Source organism: Loxodonta africana, chromosome 3 (assembly GCF_030014295.1).
Source record: "Loxodonta africana isolate mLoxAfr1 chromosome 3, mLoxAfr1.hap2, whole genome shotgun sequence".
NCBI classification, from domain to species: Eukaryota; Metazoa; Chordata; class Mammalia; order Proboscidea; family Elephantidae; genus Loxodonta; species Loxodonta africana.
Window position 1 is genome coordinate 148,446,525 of NC_087344.1, and position 12,615 is coordinate 148,459,139.

Below are 12,615 nucleotides of genomic sequence, written 5' to 3' on the forward strand. Positions count from 1 at the left end.
ACAAAAATAAGTCATCTCTACTTACCCTTCGTGCAGTATAATGCAGTGGTTACAATGTTTTTTTTCACAATGTAGGCTTTACAGCCAGAATGACCTAGGTTTCAATTCTAGCTCTGTGACTACTAGGTGGTGACATTGGGTAGGTTATTTAATGCCTCAAAATTATGCAAAAATACTTAGAACAGTGGCTGCAATAAATGTGACAATTACCAACCTCATTATTTTACTAATATTAACAGGCTTCCCTCCTGAAGCTGCTGGGAAGCTTCAGGATTCTGAAAAGCTCCATTTATTGTATGTTACCCTATGTCTGTGCTGATACGAAGATGAACAGCAGCCAAATAGGCATTTAATGTTCATGGAAAGAGCTTAAAATTAATTCTCGTTTTTCCTCTTTGAAACATTTTGTAATTTTTTCCCCTTGCTTAAAGTTAGGTGGCTTCTCCAGAACAACCATCTCTGACTCCCTGTGTTACCTGTCCTTGTTGCGTGGATACATGGAAATATACCAACCTGCCCCACTTATTGAACTGGATATCTAGAAATCCACAGCACCCAGGTGTGCAAATTTGCTCAATTCTCCCTCCGACTAGGTAAATCCGGGGGCTTACTCAGCAGCTAGCATCTCTGGAGCCTCAAAAAGGTAAAGCCCGAAATGATAAGGTCAACTGGGCAGTTTCTTAAGAACAAGGGCCCACACCCACCGCACACCTTAGCAGGTGGTTAGACCCGCTGATGTGGAGATGGCACCGCTTACAAGGCTGATATGTATGCTTTTGGGTTGCATGGGGGATAAAGATGAATTAGGTATGGTCTTGGAAAGCAATGAGATGATAGATACTATAATCTTTAACAATGACATTCAAGTGGAAGTCATCCAACAAAAAGGCAGCCCACCACCTGATCACCTATCGTGTCAAGTTTCATAATTCACACAGAGCTCCCACATAGCTTTCTAACGGGTTAAAGATCATCAGATATTTGGGGAATGCCTCCACCCTAAAAGAGAGATAACAAACAAGACAAACACACAACTGAAGGAACAAATGAACATACAGAAAAACCAAAAACGGAAACAGACAAAGCAGAGAGCAGTGGAAGACATACTAAAAAAAAAACTATAATTAATAATCTTAGAAACAACAAGATACCATGTACAGAAAATAAATACATCAGAAAAAGCTTGGTAATTAAAAATAACAAATCAAAGTAAGAGTTAGATTATAATGTTGAGGAAATTTATCTGAAAGTAGAACAAAAAGGCAAATGGGGAAGAAAAAGAATATGCATATACAGATTTAAGATCCAATACCTGAAAAACATAAATTTTCTAAACAGAGAAAAGAAAATATGAGTGGAGAAATTATCAAGGAAATAATGTAAGAAAACTTCCCAGACTGTAGGGTATGATAAACCCATTGCCATCGGGGTAATTCTGACTCATAGCGACCCTACAGGACAGAGCAGAACTGTCTCATAGTTTTCAAGGCTGTAATCTTTATGGAAGCAGACTGCTGTATCTTTCTCTGGAGGAGTAACTGGTGGGTTCGAACTGCCAACCATTTGGTCAGCATCCGAGCACTTAACCACTGCACCACCAGGGTTCATATGGTGTGATACGCAATATTAAAAAGGCTGACCAAAGTGTCCAGCAAAGGGGGTGAGAGGTCACATACCAAAAACACAAAAATCAGAACAGCATCATCCTTTTCAGAAAAAATGGTGGGAAAAAAAACCTTTAAAATTCTTAGTGAAAAGTAGTTGTCAATTTATAATTCAGTAGCAAGCCAAGCTAACATTCAAATTTGAGAATGAAATAAAGAACATATTTCAGGCATTGAAGGACTCAGAAAATTTGCTTTTCTTAAGAAACTGTTGAAGGACATGAAAGCAGTAAAAAAAAAAAAAACAAAAACTCGTTCCCTCAGCAAGGGAGAATGAAGCAAACCAAAGACACAAGGGGAAGGTTAGTCCAAAGGACTCATGGACCACAACTACCACAGCCTCCACCAGACTAAGTCCAGTACAACTAGATGGTGCCTGGCTACCACTACTGACTGCCCTGACAGGCATCACAATAGAGGGGTCCCAGATAGAGCTGGAAAAAAAATGTAGAACAAAATTCTAATTCACAAAAAAAGACTAGACTTACTGGTCTGACAGGGACTGGAGAAACCCCAAGAATATGGGCCCTGGGCACCCTTTCAGCTCAGTAATGAAGTCACTCCTGAGGTTCACCCTTCAGCCAAAGATTGGACAAGCCCATAAAACAAAACAAGTCCGAAGGGGCACAACAGCCCAGGGGTAAGGACTGGAAGGCAGGAGGGGACAGAAAAGCTGGTAACAGGTCCCCAAGGTCAAGAAGGGAGAGTGTCGACATGTCGTGGGGCTGTTAACCAACATCATAAAACAATATGTATACTGTTTGAGAAGCTAGTTTGTTCTACAAACCTTCAACTAAAGTATAATAAAAATAAAAATAAATGGTTAAAAAAAGAAGAAAAAAAAAGTCTCTCCCCTGAATTCTAGACTTAAATATTCAGCTGCCTAATTGACGTCTGCAATTAGATATTTAGTAGAAATTTCAAAATTAGTAAATCCAAAACCGAATTCATTTCACTCCCAAACCTGCTATTCCCACAATCATCCACATTTCCAAAAACAGGTAGTCCATTCTTACAGTTCCGCTGGTTCAAAATTTTGGAGTCAATTTTTACTTATTCCTCTCACACCCAGGTCTGTTGCATCAGGGCTACTTGGTCAGATGCTAGATACATTTTAACGATTGGCTCAATCGTTAAAATGTATCTAGCATCTGACCAAGTAGCCCTGATGGCGCAGCGGCTAAGTGCTTGGCTGGTAACCAAAAGGTCAGTGGTTTGAACCCACCAGCCTCCCCTGGGAGAAAGATGTGGCAGTCTACTTTTGTAGATTGTTTTTAGATGCCATCCAGTAGCAAAGTTTCGAACTCATAGCGACTTTATGTACAGCAGAACGAAACATTGCCCAGTCCTGTGCCATCCTCACAATCGTTGCTATGTTTGAGCCCATTTTTGCAACCACTATGTCAATCCATCTTGCCGAGGGTCTTCCTTTTTGCCGGCCCACTATTTTACCAAGCATGATGTCCTTCTCCAGGGATTGGAACCTCCTGGTAGGAAATCCAAAGTAAGCAAGATGATGTCTCATCATCCCCACATCTAAGGAGCATTCTGGCTGGGCTTCTTGCAGCTTTGAAAACCCTGGAGGGCAATTCTACTCTGTCCTACAGGGTCAATATGAGTCAGAATTGCATCTGACCAGCTCATTACCTCTATTACTATAGCCCAAGCCGCCAGGCGTATTTGTTTACCCTAGTCCCTCTGTTACAGAGTAAGGCCCCAGGGATTGTGGCTGTATTTTAATAATCTCAAAGGCTAGCAGATCTGGTGCCTGGTACTCAGCATGGCTTAAATTAAAAACACATTGCTCATATCAACAGGTTATTTGGACAAACCTTCAGGCAAGACTAGCCAAAACCCATGGCAGAGAGCTCCAACTCTATTCTATGAAAATTTGTGGAAAACTGATGACTTGATGTCTGAGGTCTTCTTTTTAACCATTGAAATCATTAAGCCACAGGTTAAACTTTTACTTTTTCAGAAGAGATTTAAAACCACTCTTCATATTCAGTTAGAGATCACGTCACACCTGTAAAAATGGTGGTGTGGTGGGGGCATCAGAGGTCCTCCTTATCTAACTTCAAAAGGGGAAAGAGAATGACCATTAGCATCAACCCAAAGCTGATTCCTATGAAGTGGAGATCAGACATACCTCCTCCCTCCAACCTTTTTTCCAATTTTGACAACACTAGCAGTCCCCCCCACCCCCCCGCCCCCGGCCCCACAGATACTCTCTATTCCTCTGCTGCATTTGATAATTCGTTGCAACAGCCATACAGAACTCGGACCATACTCACAGTTACGGGGCTTATTAGGGAAGTAACAAGTTACAATTCAGAATCAGAAACAACTTAGGATAGAGTTCTTCGATCAGGACAGCCTCTTCTCAGCCATGCCTGCAGGCAGGCCTCTCTCTGGCCCTCTGCCCTCCTCTAGGAAGTGTTACAAGTTTTTTAGCTCCGTCAGTAAGTGCCGGGGACACCTTACTCCACCAGGATCTTCCTGCCCAAAGGTGCTCAGCTGTCTAGCTTTGTGGGTTGGTAAGCCTGGCTCTGCCAACAGCGCCTGGAGGTACCCCACTCCATTAGGAAGCTTCCTTCCAGAACGTGCTCTTGCTCCATGGGTCAGCATACCCAATGTAACTGCCTTGCTCTGTGGGCCAGGAAGCCCCCCTTACTATCTTGTGCCAGTCTCTTGGTTCTGCTGCCTCCATTTCTCTGCAGCCATTTCTCACCGTCTTGCATCATCTCCGGTGTTACTGCTCTCTGTCTCCTGGGTCTAGGAGGTTCTCAACACAGGGACCCTGAGTTGAAAGGATGTGCTCTGCTCCCATCTCTTCTTCTTGGTGGTAGTGAAGTTCCCCCCTCTTCTCTGGGATTGGCTCACTTTTGAGCTTAGTGGCAAAACTAGCCAATCCCCTTGTTTAGAGTTCCATAACCTTATTTGCATGGGCCCACCCCCACAGGGTTCCATACACTTTATTTGCATTATTAGCAGGCTGACCAATGCCCTGGGTGGGCTATAAACACCTTATTTATATAGTTCCACTGAATCATTTTGTGGGCGTCACAAAACCATGCATGGCTAGAAGGGCCATGCAAAGTAATTCACTGTACTGCAATACTTTAGAGGTCATTGTTAAATTTCCTCTAAACTTCCTTTTAGCTGAAATGCCCTAATTTCTTTCATTTTTTCCACATAGATGCTGTGGTCTTAGTGATGGTCTTCTGACTCATTTCCAAGCTTTTAATCTTCCTATTTAGTTATGTTGGTGGTGCAGCAGTTAAGAGCTTGGCTGCTAACCAAAAGGTCAGCAGTTTGACTCCACCAGCTGCTCCTTGGAAACCCTATGGAGCAATTCTACTCTGTCCTGTAGGGTCATTATGAGTCAGAATCAACTCGATGGCAATGGGTTTTTTTTTTTTTTTTTTTTTTTCGTTATTTAGTTATGCAGCCCTAAATTAAACAAGCTATTTAATAAGAGTTAGTGTGGTGTCATAAGATTCCTAGAGTCTACTTTTCTTTTAATGCACTCCAGTGCATACTTTTTAAAATATACCTGTACTGCCTTGTAAAAGAAAAATTGTCCCAACTTCTATGATATAACTCTAGAGAAATTAAAATTGTAACCCTTCTTATATTCCTCTTGTTATAGTTGTTACTAGTTATCAACTCATTGCATATGTATATTTGCATTTGTCTAACAGTTAAAACTGTATGTAGGAATCGGTTCAAAGGTTTTCTGTACGTTTGTCTGTGTCTACAAGCAGTTCTTTATAGTCTTCTGTAGGGAAAGAACGGGGTTGAAAGATAGGGTGGGCAATAGGGAATGACAGCTAATGGGTACAAGGTTTTTTTTTTTTTAAGGGTGATGAAAATGTTCTAAAATTAAATTAGGGTGATGGCTGTACAACTGTAAGTATATTAAAAACCACTGAATTATTCACTTTAAACAAACGAACTTAAAACCCATTGCCGTCGAGTCGATTCTGACTCACAGTGACCCTATAACCCTATAGGACAGAGTAGAACTGCTCCATAGGGTTTCCAGAGAGCACCTGGTGGATCTGACCTGCTGACCTTTTGGTTAGCAGCTGTAGCTCTTAAGCACTATGCCACCAGAACTTTATGGTATGTACATTATATCTCAATAAAGCTATTAAAAGGAAGAAAAAAAAGTTTCAGTTCACACAAGACTTGAATCTGTTCTCTTGATAGAATGCCTAATCAATTAGAAATTATTAACTTCCTTATAACTGATAGGTTAGACAGCTGATCATTATACAGGAAGTTCCCAAATAACAATGTATTGGAGTTACAACCAACCGTACTTAAGACCATCCTTCTTTTTTTGGTACACCTTACCATTAGCAATACATACTACATACAGTTCTGCAACGCATATGTGCTGATGTTATCATTCTCAGATGGTCACTCACAGATGTTCAATGTTATGATTTATAAAGGTACTGATGATGAAAACTAAAATTTAAAAAAAAATGAGATACTTGACTTACGTCAGAAACTTAGGACAGAGTCGTCAGAATGGAACCCCATCGTAAGTCGGGGACTACTTGTATATAGTAAAAACTTTAAATTTTGCAGGTGTGCTCAACAGTACTGAATTGTAATCAGTGTCTTTGTTTCTTCAATGACTGTTGTAAACTTTAGGTAAGGTTGCAATAATGCGAAACTATGGAATGTCACACTCCTCTGGTAAGTTTATTAAATCTTTTCTTAGCATAGTTATGGCAATATTTGACCACACTTAATCTGTACAGAATTATCTTTGTCCTTGATTTACACAATCTGCTTTTTCCTTCCCATTCTAAATGGTTGTCAAAGATCTGATAAATTTTTAATATGAACAGATTACATTATTTTTAAGGGACAATGCAATTATAGTTGCAAGATAATTAATCTGAAGGCCTGGGACAACTAATATATATATACATATTTTTAAAATTATTCTTTTTTCAAATTTTAACGTGCTTTAGGTGAAAGTTCACAGTTCAAGTTTATTTCTCGTTCAAAAATTTCAACATATAATATTTTGTGACATTGGTTGCAGTCCCCACAATGTGACAGCATGCTCCCCCTTTCCGCCCCAGGTTCCCTGTATCCATTTGTCCAGTTCCTGTGGGACTAATGTTAAAATTAGGTAATTAATGACTAATCATTAGCAAAATACTTATTATCATACAATAGATTTAACCTACATGTTCATGTCTATACCTGTTTTGTTCTTCATGACATCCAAATAATGAGAGTATAATCATAATCATATTGGTTTATAACATGCTTTATAAAATTTTATCTTAAAAACTAAAAGTCAACACTACATATTGTCATCACCATCGTTTAATAAATTGTTTACCCAATGTGATTTATATTAAAAAGTACACATATTGAGATAAATTAAAACTATTTTTAAAGTAGTTTATGTAAAATAGATAACTGACAACTCAGAAAAAAAATTTTTGAGGCAATCTTTTCTCAGCATAAGGCTGTAAAGTTATGTACTTATTGTATAGTCTATTCAGATTATCATTTTTTTTCCCACCCCACCCAAACTCATTCTTTCAGAAGGGCCAATTAACTTTCATGCTTTCGTGCAGCTTTTTGGTATTCTCAAATTTATAAATAATTGAAAGCTAACAAGCAGAATAAAAGGGTTCCTGCCTTCTATAGAAGTTAAAATTGTAACCTTTCTTATACACCTTTTGTTATAGTTGTTACCAGTTAATAACTCAGCCAACAGCTATGGTTTTCTCTTATTCTCTATTCTTATCTGACAACTTTAGTATTGCTTTTTTTAAAAAATCATGTCTCAAATTTGGAGCAATAAAAGAGGAGGAGGTGTTTTTAAACACAAAACATATTTGATACTCACTAGAGAGCTCCCAGGTAGCACCAAAGGTTTGCTTCCTCTCCTTATGACCCAGGATGTGGCACTCACAGGTAGCACCAAAGGTTTGCTTCCTCTCCTTATGACCCAGGATGTGGCACTCACAAGCAAAAGGATGCTAGAAATAAGTGGTTTTAATTGGCTTGTTCCTTGTTTCCTTAATTAGGTCAACAGTAGGTTGCTCTGTTTATTGCACTCATATTATGGGGAAAGCTGTCAAGTTAAAAAAAAAAAAGTTAATAGGTAAAATGTTAATAGGATCATGTTGTTAGACACCCTCTCAGGAGTAGTAAAAGTATATTCATGTTTGGGTATGAGGGCTGACTGACACAGTGATTGTCAACAAATTTACTTCTAAGATTTTATTTGTAAATTTAAAATACCTGTGTGTCACTTAGAGATTAATACACTACTTGCTATTTTTAGTTGTTGCTGCATAGATTTCTTAGGATATGGAATCCTGATTTCAAATCACAAAGTCTGTAAGAAGAGGTAGTTTTACTTTTTCCTTTCCAATTTGTATGTCTTTTCATCTGTACTGCACCAGCTAGCCTCCAGTACCACGTTAAATACAAGTGATGAGAGCCTATGTCTTTACATACTTCCTGATCTTCAGGCAAAAAGACTTTTTAATAAATAAATAAAGGTTCTTTAAAAATAAAAGGTCTTTATGAGATTTACAGATGATATTTATGACAATCCTTATCATGAATGGATGTTGGCTTTTGTCAAGTGGTTTTTCTGCATCTACTGAGATAACAAAGGAGGAAAACTGTTTAATCATCTATACAGTGAATTATAGCAACTGATTATTGAAAGTTAAACTAACATAGCCTTCCTGGAATAAACCCCTTCAATTTCCTTGGAGGAAAGTTTTTGACTCTAAATTAAATTTCTTTGAGAGGTTATTTAGATTTCTATTTCATCTTTGTCAGGTTTTACAAGTTGTTGTTTCCAAAGATTTTTTTTTCCCATTTCATTTAAGCTGTTGAATATATTGGCGTATAGTTTATCATAATATTTCCCACTATCCTTTTAATGTCCATAGGATCTGTAGTGACACCCTTTTTTCATTCTCGATATTGATAATTTGGGTTCTCTTTGTCTCTCTCTGTCTTTCTCATTTTTATGGATTTTGCCAGATTAACTTCATTAATCTTTTCAAAGAACCAACTTTTGGCTTACTTAATTTTCTCTATCATTCGTTTTCCACTTCATTGATCCCACTATTGAATTTATTATTTCTTTTTTCTACCTTTTCTGGAGTTCAATCTAGCTTCCTCTGCTGAAAAGTAAACCAAACACCCACTGCCCTCGAGTCGATTCCAACTCATAGCGACCCTATAGGACAGAGTAGAACTACCCGATAGAGTTCCCAAGGAGTGCCTGGCGGATTCAAACTACCGACCTCTTGGTTAGCAGCCGTAGCACTTAACCACTACGCCACCAGGGCTGAAAACTAAGATAATTTATTTTAAATCTTTCTATTTTTTAATAAATTCACATAATGCTTGCTCACTCTATCTAGCTACATACACCTGGCTTTAGGTATGTCCCTTTAACTTTTCCCCACTAGTTTTGATGTTGTATTTTATTATAATTCATTTTGAAGTATTCTTAATTTTTTTCTTTGACTTGGAAGGTATTTAGAAGTGCGTTGTTTTAGTTACAGATATTTAAGGCTCTTCTATTATCTTATTGTTACTAATTTCTAATTTAATCGTACGGTGGTCAGAGAATATACAGTAACATTTCAATAATACTATTGTTCTGACCTTTGTTTTTGTTTTTTTTTTTTACTTTTTATTGTACTTTAGATGACAGTTTACAGAACAAACTAGCTTCTCAAACAGATAGTACGCATATTGTTTTATGACATTGCTTACCAACCCCACAACATGTTAACACTCTCCCTTCTCAAACTTGGGTTCCCTATTACCAGCTTTCCTGTCCCCTCCTGCGTTCTAGTCCTTGTCCCTAGGCTGCTGTGCCCCTTTAGCCTCGTTTTGTTTTATGAACCTGTCTAATCTTTGGCTGAAGGAGAACCTCAGGAGTGACTTCATTACTGAGCTGAAAGGGTGCCCAGGAGCCATGCTCTCAGGGTTTCTCCAGTCTCTGTCAGACCGGTAAGTCTGGTCTTTTTTTGTGGGTCAGAATTTTGTTCTACATTTTTCTCCACCTCTATCTGGGACCCTCTACTGTGATGCCTGTCAGGGCAGTCAGTAGTGGTAGCCAGGCACCATCTAGTCGTACTGGACTCCGTCTGGTGGAGGCTGTGGTAGTTGTGGTCCATTAGTCCTGACCTCTATTCTTTTTGATAAAAAGTCAGTCATCATCCATATTGCTGTTATTCTTTGTGTAATGTACCTTTATTTTCTCTGGCTGCTTTCATAGTTATCTCTTTATCTTTGGTTATTAGCAGTTAGACTATGATGATATCTCCAGGAGTAGTTTTCTTTTCTTCTTCTTCTTCTTTTTTTTTTTAATTGTGCTTTAAGTGTAAGTTTACAAATCAAGTCAATCTCTCAAAAATTTATATACACCTTGCTATATACTCCTAGTTGCTCTCCCCCTAATGAGGCAGCACACTCCTTCTCTCTATCCTGTATTACCATGTCCATTCAGCCAGCTTCTGTCCCTCTCTGCCTTCTCATCTCCCCTCCAGACAGGAGCTGCCCATACAATCTCATGTGTCTACTTGAGCCAAGAAGCTCACTCCTCACCAGTATCATTTCCTATCTCATAGTCCAGGCCAATCCCTGTCTGAAGAGTTGGCTTTGGGAATGGTTCCAGTCTTGGGCTAACAGAAGGTCTGGGGACCATGACCTCCCGGGTCCTTCTAGTCTCAGTCAGACCATTAAGTCTGGCCTTTTTACGAGGATTTTAGGTCTGCATTTTATCCCACTGCTCTCCTGCTCCCTCAGGGGTTCTCTGTTGTGTTCCCTGTCAGGGCAGTCATTGGTTGTAGCCAGGCACCATCTAGTTCTTCTGGTCTTGGGCTGATGTAGTCTGTGATTTATGTGGCCCTTTCTGAGGAATAGTTTTCTTGTGTTTATCTGCTTGTGGTTTCATGTGCTTCTTGGATCACTACATTTACGTTACACCAAATTTGGGGAATTTTCTGTCATTAATTCTTAAAATTGTTTTCTGGTATTTTTCTCTCTTTCAAGGATTTCTGGGAAATTATGTTATGCTCTTGATATTGTCCCCCAGGTCAACATTTTTTCAACCGTTTTTCTCTCTAATCTTCAGATGGGATACTTTCTATCGATCTATACTTACATTCTCTGCCCCTTTCTTTTGCTATCTCCAATTTACTGTTAAGCTCACTGCAAGGTGTGGAATCACCTTGCAGTAGGCAATTTGGCCTTTGTTCTTGGTTCCTTCTAGCCAGACCAACACCTGAGGCCAATGAGGGGGTGCTGGCCAGACACATGGCTACATGGAGAGGGGGAAAGCAATAGGAGCCCTGAACCCTGAGGCGAGATGAACTTCCTGATTGGTGGCCATGCACTGAAGAGGGTAGCGTGTCCCTCTTTGGGACATGGAAGCTCTGTGGCGTGACCCTTCCGAGGCCTCACCCTACGCATCTCTTTATTTGTATCCCTTCTGGTTATAATAAATCTGTTGTAGGCATGCTATATTCTCTGTGAATTCTGTGAATCATTCCAGCAAATCAATTAACCCACAGGGGCTATTTGACAGTTTGAAAGAAGGTGTCCCTTTATCATCTAAGCTCTGATCTGGGTCTGGGTGACTCTTTTTGTTAGGTGCCGTTGAGTCAGTTCTGACTCAAAGTGACCCTGCGTACAATGGAATGAAACACTGCCCAGTCCGGTGCCATCCTCAGAGTTGTTGCTATGCATGAGCTCATCATTGCAGCTACTATGTCAATCCATCTCCTTGAGGGTTTTCCTCTCTTTTGCTGACCCTGTACTTTACCAAGCATGATGTCCTTCTCCAGGGACTGATCCCTCCTGATAGCATGTCCAAAGTATATGAGACAAAGTCTTGCCATCCTCCCTTCTAGGAGCATTCTGGCTGTGCTTCTTCTAGGATAGATTTGTTCATTCTACTGGAAGTTCATAGACTATTCAATGTGCTTTGCCAACACCATAATTCAAAGGCACAAATTCTTCTTCAGTCTTCCTTATTCATTGTCTATGTTTTGTATGCATATGAGGAGATTGAAAACACCATGGCTTGGTGCACTTGCAACACTAAGGCACACCTTAGTCTAAAAATGACATCACTTTTTTTTTTTTTTTTTTTAACACTTTAAAGAGGTTATTTGCAGCAGATTTGCCCAATGCAATATGGTGTTTGATTTCTTGACTTCTCCCTGGGTGTTGATTGTGGACTCAAGTAAAATGAAACCTTTGGCAACTTCGATTTTTTTCTCCATTTATCATAATGTCGCTCATTGGTCTAGTTGTGAGGATTTTTGTTTTCTTTAGGTTGAGGTATAACCCACACACAAGGCTATAGTCTTTGATCTTCATCAAGAAGTGCTTCAAGCCCTCTTCACTTTCTGCTAGCAAGGTTGTGTCATTTGCATATCACAGGTTGTTAATGAGTCTTCCTCCAGTCCTAATGCTGGGCTCTTCTTATAACCCAGCTTCTCAGATTATTTGCTCAGCATATAGAATGAATAAGAGTGGTGAAAGGATACAACCCTGACACACACATTTCCTAATTTTAAACCACACAAGTATCCCCTCATTCTGTTTCAACGACTATCTCTTGGTCTATGCACAGGTAGCTAGGGCTCAAGAAATGTTGCACAGATAGCCAGTATGAAAGATGGCATCTGTCTGACTTAGCTCTAACCTGACTCTGGTTGGTGATGGTTAGAGAGAGAGTGTGCCACATGAGTAGTTGTTGCTGAGGATGGACAAATGAGAAGGTGAGGACTGGATTCATCTCTATACTTTGGGAATTGGATTCATGCTGATCCTTACCACACAGCTAGCAACGAAAGTGGGATTTGCCCACTGCGCCTCTTGTTTAGCGCACTTGTACTATGGATTTTTCAGTTCTGGAATT

General features: G+C 39.5%; 1 protein-coding gene across 5 annotated transcripts in view; it reads right to left on the reverse strand.

The window, feature by feature from the left end:
* The window catches only part of LRRC8C (leucine rich repeat containing 8 VRAC subunit C), a 115,310-nt gene that overhangs the window by 88,003 nt on the left and 14,692 nt on the right, over positions 1-12,615 (reverse strand). For 2 of the 5 annotated variants that reach the window (XR_010321468.1, XM_023558435.2), the window contains exon 2: positions 7,555-7,782. The exons of 2 other annotated variants lie outside the window; for them this stretch is intronic. The gene's annotated coding sequence lies outside the window, so the exon portion shown is untranslated. Of the gene's footprint in view, positions 1-3,898; positions 6,807-7,554; positions 7,783-12,615 lie in introns of those variants that run through there. One more of the 5 variants, XR_010321469.1, reaches the window with a different exon arrangement.